This window comes from Neovison vison, chromosome 11 (assembly GCF_020171115.1).
Source record: "Neovison vison isolate M4711 chromosome 11, ASM_NN_V1, whole genome shotgun sequence".
Taxonomy (NCBI): domain Eukaryota; kingdom Metazoa; phylum Chordata; class Mammalia; order Carnivora; family Mustelidae; genus Neogale; species Neogale vison.
Window position 1 is genome coordinate 108,718,394 of NC_058101.1, and position 10,741 is coordinate 108,729,134.

Below are 10,741 nucleotides of genomic sequence, written 5' to 3' on the forward strand. Positions count from 1 at the left end.
TTTTGCTCTTGGGCTCCTGGCAGAATGCTTTGGTAAGATTAAATTGAGAAAACTGGCATAGAACTACATAACATTGGCTACGCTATCAGATCACTTACCAGACTTGTGACCTGAGCAAGTTATTTAAACTTGTTGGCAGTCCTATCATCTGAAAAACAGGGTAAATAATAGCTCCCTTCTTACTGACTATAGTAAGAACTACATGAGAAAATGTAGGTAAAGCAATTAACAAAAAAGCTGATGCATATGCAAAAAATTAATGTTTAACTGTGGCAATTACAACAATGATACCAGTAGCTTATCAGCCAGACAAAAGATAAGGAGGAAAACACATATATTGCAGAAAATAACTGGAGGATTTTTTTCTGATTAAAACTGAGTGCTCTTTCCTTTTTTCCTTTGTGCAACTTTGCATGGGTTGATTGAATGTAAATAAAACTGAATTAGTATCTAGATGTCAAATACTAGAGAAAACTTTGCCATTGGCCAACCTCCCATTATAGAAGTTTCTTTTTCCAAGACTCTAGATGTATGAATTTTCCAATTTGGATAAAAATTCAATTTAAAATTTAAACTATTTCAAAAGTGATTAAGCTGGTATTTGAAATGACTAAGCATAACCAACACTATTTCTTTCAATGTTAACCATTCTCGGCTTCACTGGAGGAATTTATTTACATTTTCTAAAACTCTTCATTATATATAAGGCTGATGAATCACAGAACTGTACCCCTTGAACAAATAATACATATGTTAATTAATTGAATTTAAATTTTTTAAAAAAACTATCATGCTCATTCTCAATGAATAATTATGGATGTGAAAGCTAAAATTGTTATTCTACTTGGGGCATTATGTTTTTAAAATCTTATCAATATTAACTGAATAAAAAAATATCAACTGAATAAAACAGTTTAAAAATTTAAAAATAAATAAATAAATAAATCTCCTCATTATGTATCTGCCATGTCTTCTTCCTCCCTACTACATGGAAACACTCTCAGGAATCCACCCTTAATAAGATTCTCATTCTGAATAGAAAGATCTGGAATGGTTTTTACCTTTCATTCTTGCCATGCTGACAAGTTTCTAAGTTACTCAAAATCCTGTATATCAATTACATAATACCCAGATATTTTAGCATAAATTGTCCTAATAGGTAACAAAATATTTGTAATTAGGACTCTGATAAAGAGTACCAATTATCTTCTTAAAAAAGAACTCAACCTTTCTGGTTTTGTTAACCATATCTTAACATTTCCTAATAATCTTAAGAGCAATTTTATATGACATTTATAAAGAATATAAAGTTGTAGAACTTTATATTCAGTACTATATAGTACTAGCAGAACTCTGCTTGTAATATAAAGACCTGGGTCCTAGGTTCAGCTTTGCCACTTTGTAGATAGGCATCACTGATTTAAAATGTACCCAGGGGAGTGCCTGGGTGGCTCAGTCATTAGCGTCTGCCTTCGGCTCAGGTCATGCTCCCAGCGTCCTGGGATCAAGCCCCACATCAGGCTCCCTGCTCAGCGGGAAGCCTGCTTCTCCCTCTTCCACTCCCCCACTCCCCCTATTTGAGTTCCTTCCCTCACTATCTCTCTCTCTGTCAAGTAAATAAATAAAATCTTTTAAAAAATAAAAAATGAAATGTATCCAGGATTTAGTATAGTCAGATATGGCAAAATGGCAAATACAGAGACAACTGCCTTGAGAGAATAATTTATTACTCATATTTCCCAAGAGAAGGGAATATCCCACACCTTACAGGCCATATGGGGAACATCCAGGACCAGGTAGAAAGAGCCTGGCAGAGAGCTAGAGGGCAGCACCAGTCAGCACCTTTATTCTTTATTCATAAGAAGGAACAGGTAAGGCCAGGTAGGCAAGGTAAATAAATTACAACAGGTCCTGGGCCATAGGGGTGGTCACTAACTGTTTGGTAACAGACTCTTGGGTGACTTAGGACAGGAAATAATGTCTCTTAGGACAGGGAATAAGACTGTTGGTACCTGATAAAAGGACCAAGATAATACGTTTACTGTCGCGGCTGGCGTGACAAATTGGCCAGGAACGTGAGGGTAAGAGGATGAAGAAAAGAACTCGAGAAGCAAAGAGATGGGGGCAGGAGGAGCACTGAGGAGGATGTCCAACAGTGCTAAGTTTATTCAAAGCACTAAGGCCATATATATATAGTGATATTAGGAGAAGCAATACACCTGTGCCTAGTTGAACACCCACGAGTTCCCATAATAAGTTTCACATTTAATTATAAGCAGACCTCGTGATGCCAAACAGCTGATGCCAGTACAATTGTTCTGTATTGATACAGCAAACCTGAAAGTAATTTATGTGCTGTACTAGGGCAGCAAGGACCAGCAACAAACTTTGGACCCAACTGAATTGTTCTCATTTGTTTAGCAAGCGTGTGGGAAGTCACGTAGGCAAGCGCACAACACATAGCACAGACCCTTTCTCAGCACTACTAGACTTCCATCCTAAACCTTTTGTTAGGTTATTCGGACTTTAAAGGAGGCACAAGTCAGGACCTGGTTTGGTCCTCGTCTCAAGCCTTATTGCGGTCTCCCACAATTTATACATGCTTATTATTTATATAAATAAACTATTTAAACAAATTACTAAGAAAAAGTGAGGATTGCGGACTTGCAATTGCTTGGCTGCAAATCAAAGACTTGCTGACGTAAGCCGTTTTCTATCTCTAGAAATTAGCTAACTCCGGGAGGAGCAGTCCCTCCCCAGGTCCACATGTTTCCAAGGCATCAAAGCATCATAAAATGTAGAAAATAAAAAGCATAATAAATGCAATCAATGAAAGATATTTCACCTTTCTAAACCTCAATCCCCTCAAAGTTAAAAATGGGAAAAATAATGTCTGCATCTAACTTACTCAAGGTGATCAAATAATAAATGGGATCCAGGCAGGGCACCACAAGCACCTTCTGCAACTACTCAGGTACACTACACCCCAAACACTAGTAAAGGAGCAGCAGAACTTATTTCTGAGGTTGAAATGTTAGGTATGTGAAGGAGCTATATCGAGAGCCTCAGATGGAGGGAGAACATGGCAAATCAAGCCAGCTGAAGGGTAAACAGTTACAGGAAATCCTTAGTGCCCTGAGGCAGAGGAGAGCAGTAGGCTGAAGGTCTGTGATCATGATGAAATGGGGTTCAGTCATCAGTCCACTACTGCCCTTACAGGACTCACCTACAATCTTAGCACTCCTGCACATTAACTGGATTCTGCTATGGAATAAATTTTACACATCAGCAATTCATTTGATGCTTTTGTTAGCTTTGATTTTTTTTTCAGGTCTTGTTTTATTATTAACCTTTCCTTATACAGAGTTTAAAACCAGACTCTACTTCTAAAATGGTAACTGACTACCCACAAAACAAAGTCAAAATATAGATTTGCTTACAACCTGTAATTTGCCTTTTTACTAATTAATAAGGTAGATGAATTGCTCTGAGATAGAAATATGTGGGTTCTTGTGCATAAGTGGTGTGTGTGTGAGTGGTGTGTCAATGTGGTATGTAACATAAGATGTATCTGTGTGAAATATTTTATACATGTGACTCTAGAATACAAAATTTTGTGAAAAATGAGGTCTCAGAGCAAGTATAAAAGAAAACAATTATTAAAAACAGCTCAGAGAACCACAATAAAAGACCTTTAAGTCAGTTGTGAGGAGCCCTCAACCCTTTACTCAGTGTCCGTGTGACCCCAAATGGCTACCTTTACCCATGTTATCCATGTTACCCATGATGCCTCAAATATCTAATGGGAATAACAATAACATATACATTTTCAAGAATTTAAAAAATATATTTTATTTATTTATTTATCTATTTGAGAGCGAGAGCAAGCAGGGGGAGAAGCAAAGGGAGAGAGAAAAGCAGACTCCCCACTGAACAGTGGCCCAAAGTGGGTCTCAATCCCAGGACCCTCATTTCATAACCTGAGTTAAAGGCAGACAGTTGACCAACTGAGCCACCCAGGCACCCCAAGATTTTCAAGATTTTTTATAGTATTTTCAAAAAATGTCAAAGACCAAGGTCACCAAAATTTTAGGGAAAAATGAAAAGGGTGAATCTAATTTCCTGAGGTGGTGAGATGGGCACTGATGCTAATTTGATGGATAACATGCTTTATTTATAAGGTGGATGGTTCTTTTGCAGAGTTTACAAGCACATAAAAAGATCAGAGAAGTTGCCATTTCTGTCATTCACATTAACTATGACTAATGGGGTAGTGATTACAAATAAGCCCAAGATATTAATTTAAAGCAGTTATATTGCCTATCTTAAAACCTAATTTCAGAACTTGACCATAAAAGCACGCAATTTTCATCAACTTATTTACAAAGTCTTCAAGCAATTTACATTGCTGAAGTGGACTATCAGGAAGTGCTACTTCTGTTTAAATTTCCTTTATTGGAACTGGCTTGAAAATCATTTGTCATTTAAGAACATTAGAGTTTGGCACCAGGGGTAAAATAAATAAATATTACCCCATTGTAATTATAGCAGTGTATATGGTAATAGAACAAAATGGGTGCAAAGAATTTGAGATGAACTTTAATGAGGAAAAAGAAATGCAGACTAAGCCTCTGGGGTTTTTCTGTTTTGTTTAAAGATTTTATTTATTTATTTATTTATTTGAGAGAGAGAGAGGGCATGAGCTGGGGGCAGGGGCAGTGGACAGGGGCAGAGGGGAGAGGCAGAGGAGGCTGATCCCAGCATCATGACATGACCCAAAGGCAGACACTTAACCAACTGAGCCACCCAGGCGTCCCTACCCCTGGGTTTTATACAAAGATTCCTGGACTAGAATATTATTAGCCTTCCTCAACCCCACTAACAGAAGCTATCTGTAGGAACCTCGTACAAAGGGACCTTTTGAACTTAGCTTTTATAGGGTATGAGTAGATGAACCCCTAGGCCATTTGCATGTTTCCTACATTTTATGGGGAAGAAAATCAGGATCCAGGGAAGTGCAGTATAGTAATTTCCTAGAATCACATAGCAAATTACCAGGTGAGTAAATTCTCCTGCATTCTTCTCCTCTCTATATATGAATCTTCCATGTTATTCACATCTTATTATTTCACCCCTTACACGCAATAACTCAATCACACTGAGCTTCTTTCGATTTTCCCACAGTCCCCACCCCTCAAAGGATGATGCCAGGCTCTTGTCTCTGAGCCTTCACACATGTAGTTCTCCTTGTTCTGGAACCCATCCATGCACAAAACCCATCCCCACCAAGCTCCATGTTCCTTAACTCCCAGCCATCATCCAAACTACAGTTTACCAAGGCCTCTGAGTACCCAGAAATTTAAGTTACATATATTTCTCTGTTCAATTCACCCTCTACTTCCTCCTAGACATATTGCAACAGGTCAAACACTGTATGGTAACTATCGATTAATTATTTGTTTGCACTATTAGACTTTGGATTCTCTGAATATCTAATTCAGAATCATTACCTCAGCATCAAGTATAATGCTTGAAACATGAAAGCTGCTCAGTACAAAAAAAAATTTTGCTTAAATGAATTAATAAATAAGAACATGAATTAATGAGCCAAGGCCCCTAAAACAAACACATTTAGAACAGAAAAATTAGACTACTGCACAGATCTAGGGAATCTGCTAATATACAATGTGCAATGTATATTATTCTTCCTAATAAAGAACTACTTCACAGCTATTAAAAATGGGGATGTTACATCACAGGAGATGAGGAACAAAAGAAAAAAACTAACATCTGAAGTGGATCATACTGTGATGATCCTCGTGTAACCATTGACAATTAGAAAATAGAGAGAGGCTGTGAAAACTCTCCCTTTCCCACCAGACCACCTCATGGCCAGCAGAAAGGTGATTAGAAATTATGGGGTAAAGTGGACCCTGTAATTGTGGATCCAAACAAGATGACAACTCAAGGCTCACAACTCTTTCTTGCTTTATTGTCTTTGCCTCCCGTTACTAAAATCAGATCCCATGGTTGCTACTTATCCACTGTATTCAATTCAAGAGACATTTTCTGGTGTCCATAAGGGAAAGGAGGAGATAAATGAAGAGAAAATATATATATATAATAACATTATACTATATGAACATTATATATATACATTATAACTATTATATAACTATATATACATTATAACTATAATAACATTAAACTCGAATAACTTATTTAGTTGAAAGACAGAGATTGTCACACTAAATAAAAAACAAGATCCAAATATATGCTGCCTGTATTTATATATTCAAAGATATAAATAGATTGAAAGGAAAGGCTGGATAATGATAGCATGCAAACAGCAACCACATGTTAGCTGGATAGACTACACTGATATTAAACAAAACAGACTTCTAAAAATGTTACTGGAGGGGCACCTGAGTGACTCAGTTAAATGTTTCTTGGAGCATGATCTCAGGGTCCTGGGATTGAGCTGCATCAGGCCCACTGCTAAACAAGAAGCCTGCTTCTTCTCTGTCTGCCCATGCCCCTGCCTCACTCCTGCTCTCTCTCTCGAATAAAATAAAATCTTTAAAAAAATAAAAAGAAAAAAGATCTTAAATCAAGAACTTTCTACCTTACAACACTGGAAATCAAAAAGAAAACTAAACCTGTATCAGGCAGAAGGAGGGGAATAATAAAGATTAGAAGAGAAATTAATGAAATAGAAAATAGTAAAACAATGGAGAATATTAATGAAACCAAAGCTGGTTCTTTTGAAATAGCCAACAAAATTAAGAAACCTTTAGCTAGATTGACCAAGAAAGAAAAATTCAAATTACCAGATTCAGAAATGAAAGAGGGGACATTACTACCAACCTCATAGAAATAAAAAATATTATGAAGGAATGCTACAGAATAAGGAAAGGGTTAAGGCATAGACAAGGAGAGATAGGGGGCCTCTGGCTGGTCTCTGAATCTATTCCTGACAGGCAGAAGTGCTAACCCAGAGTGAACAAGAGATAAGGAAACAGACCAGCTGGTCCTGAATGGTTACAAACCATTTTTCTTTGATGGCTACAGTATATCATAGAAAGTGTCACATCTCAAAGAATTAAGTCATTAAGGTTGTTATCAATAATCCATGCTCAAACCAAGACTGCAGAAGAATCTCAAGGTCACAAGTTTCCCAGTCAATTCTCAATAAAAGACTACCACTAGAAACCTTCAGTGGCTACCCTTTCAGGACCCTTCTCACTCTAGAGAGCTGCTTCTTTGCTTTCTGCTCTCACCTTCATTTAATAAACTTGCACTTCACCTCACCCTTTTGCGTCCACGAGATTCATTCTTCGACTCCGAGAGACAAGAACCCTGCCATCCTATAACACTATGAATAACTGCATGCCATTAAATTAGATAGCTTAGATAAAAAGGAAAAATTCTCAGAGTCAAAAACTACCAAAATGGGGGTGCCTGGGTGGCTCAATGGGTTAAGCTTCTGCCTTTGGCTCAGGTCATGATCTCAGGGTCCTGGGATTGAGCCCCGCATCAGGCTCTCTGCTCAGCTGGGAGCCTGCTTCCTCCTCTCTCTCTCTGCCTATCTGCCTACTACTTGTGATCTGTGTGTGTATGTGTGTGTGTGTTTGTGTGTTAAATAAATGAATAAAATCTTAAAAAAAAAAAACTACTAAAACTAACTCAAGAAGAAACAGACATTCTGAACAAACCCATAACAAATGAAGAGATTGAACTTGTGATCAACTTATCACAGAAAAGAAGCTCAATGAGCACCTGGTATCATACGGAAGCGTTGCATCAGTATGTGGTACACCTGAAACTAGTATTACACTCTGTGTGAACTAACAAATTTAAATAAAAACTTAAAAAAAAAAAAAGGAAAAGAAAAAGAAGAAGCCTGAGCTCAGATGGCTTCACTGGTGAACCCTAGCATATATTTAGTGAAAAATCAATGCCACTTTTTCACAAATTCTTCCAAAAATGTAAAAGGAGAGAACAAGCACTTCCCAGATCTTCTTATGAGGCCAGTATTATCCTGATGCCAAACCAGACAAAGACATCACAAGAAAAAAACATAATAAGGAAACTAAAAATAAAAATAGGATAAAAAAATCCACAATTTTGAAGATTTTGACATCCCTGTCTGAAAAATGGATAGAAAATTTAAACAGAAAGAAGACAAAAGTATAAAAGAACTCACAACATCACCAACTAATGGAACGTAACATTTATTTATTGAACACTCCTCACTAAGGGAGCAGAATACATATTCATTTCAAGTGCCCACAAAACGTGTCTCAAGTGAGACCATATCCTGGGCCATAAAACAAACCTTAACAAATGTAAAAGAATTATAAATCATGCAAAGTGCATTATCAAACTACAATGGAGTTGAACTAGAAATTAATAACGAGACTGAATGTGAAATCAGTAACAGAAATAAAAAGAAAATTTCTAAACATTTAGAAGCAAAAGAACACACTTTTTTTAGGTTAAAGAATACTCAAGGAAAATTTTTCAAAACACACTGAACTTAGTGAAATTGAAAAAATAACATCAAAAATCTGTGCGACACAGGGGCTCCTTGGTGGCCCATTTGGTTAAGTGACTGCCTTCGGCTCAGGTCATGATCCCAGATTCCTGGGATCGAGTCTCACATCAGGTTCCCAACTCCACAGGAAGTCTGCTTCTCCCTCTGACCTTCTCCCCTCTTATGCTCTCTCTCTCTCTCTTTAAAATAAATAAATAATATCTTTTAAAAAAATAGAATTCACTGAAAAAATTTTTTAAAAATTTGTGTGATACAGCAAAACTACACTGATCCAATATTTATGGCATTAAACACCTGCTTTAGAAAAGAAGAAAAGCTGCAAATCATTCTCACTCATACCTCATGATCCCAGAAATAAAAGAGCAAAATAAACTCAAAACAAGCAGAATGAATAAAATAACATAATAGCAAAAATCAATGAAATGAAAAGGGAAAAACAAAAATCAATAAGAAAGAGTTGTTCCTTTAAAATATCAATAAAATTAATAAATCTCTGGCAACAATGACAAAGGAAAATAGATGCAAATTATCAATACCCAGAATAAAATGGGATATCCTTACAATCACTGCAAACATCAAAAGAATAATAAGCTAAGGGTGTCTGGGTGGCTCATTAAGCATCTGCTTTTGGCTCAGGTCATGATCCCAGGGTCCTGGGATTGAGCCCCACATCGGGCTCCCAGCTCGGCAGGAAGTCTGCTTTTCCTTCTCCTTCTTCTTGAGTTCCCTCTCTTGCTGTGTCTCTCTCTGTCAAAATAAATACAATCTTTAAAAAAAAAAAAAAAGAGGAAGAAGCTAAGATTATACTCAATGGCGAAAAACTGAGAGCTCTTCCTCTAAGGTTAGGAGCAAGATACATGTAGCCCTATGTTTAGGGCAACATTATTTATAATAGCCAAGATATGGAAGCAACCCAAGTATCCATCAAGAGATGAATAGATAAAGATATAAATACATGTATATAGATAAAGAACAAATATAGATATAATATATATACACAATAGAATATTATTCAGCTATATAAAAAGAATGAGATCTTGACATTTGCAATAATATGGGTGACCTACAGGATATAATGCTAAGTGAAATAAGTCAGAGAAAGACAAATACCATATGATTTCAAATATATGTGGAGCTTAAGAAACAAAATAAACAAACAAAAAGACAAATGAAAAAAAAAAACAGACTCTTAAATACAGAGAAAACCTAGTAGTTATCAGTGGTGACAACTACTAGTGTAGGTGGGAGGAAGGGTGAAACAGATAAGGGGGATTCAGCGTTCACTTATTTTGATGAGCAGTGAAAAATTTATATAATTGTTAAATCATTATATTATACTGAAACTAATATAACACTGTATATAATTATACTTTAATACAAAAAAAGAAGGGAATACTATTAACTCTACACACATAAATTTGACAGCTTAGATAAAACGAACTAATTGCTTAAAAAACTATCACAACTCACCAGATATAAAATCGATCATTTGCATACCCTACAAATATTAAAGTAGTTGAATGCATGATTTAGAAATCCCAAAAAAGAAATCTGTAGACCCAAATAGCTTCACTGCAGAATTCTACCAAATACTTAAAGAATTAACACTTATTTTACACAATTTCTCCCAGAAAACAGAAGAGGAGGGATCAATTTCTCAAAATTACAGTTGACCTTCGAACAACACATGAGGTAGGGGCACAGACACCCCACCACCACAGTGCAGCTGAAAATCTGCAGATAAATTTGGCTCCCCAAAAACTTAACTACAGTTGACCAGAAGCCTTACTGATAACATAAACAGTCAGTTAACACATATTACATATGCTATGTGTATTATAGGCTATATTCTTACAATAAAGCTAGAAAAAAGAAAGTGTTATTAAGAACGTCATAAGGAAAAGAAAATACATTTACACTATTATTCTACATTTATCAACAAAAATTCGTGGACCCACACAGTTCAAACATCTGCAGTGAAAGGGTCAATGCAGTATTACTCTGATACCGAAATCACACCAAGACAGCACATAGAAAGAAAAACTAACACCAGTAACTCTCATGAATAGAGACACAGAAATCTTTAACAAACATTAGCAAAATAAATCCAGGATTATAGAAAAGGAATTGCATGCCCAGTGCAATTTGTTCTGGGTAGGTAAAGCTGGTTCAATATCAAGAAAT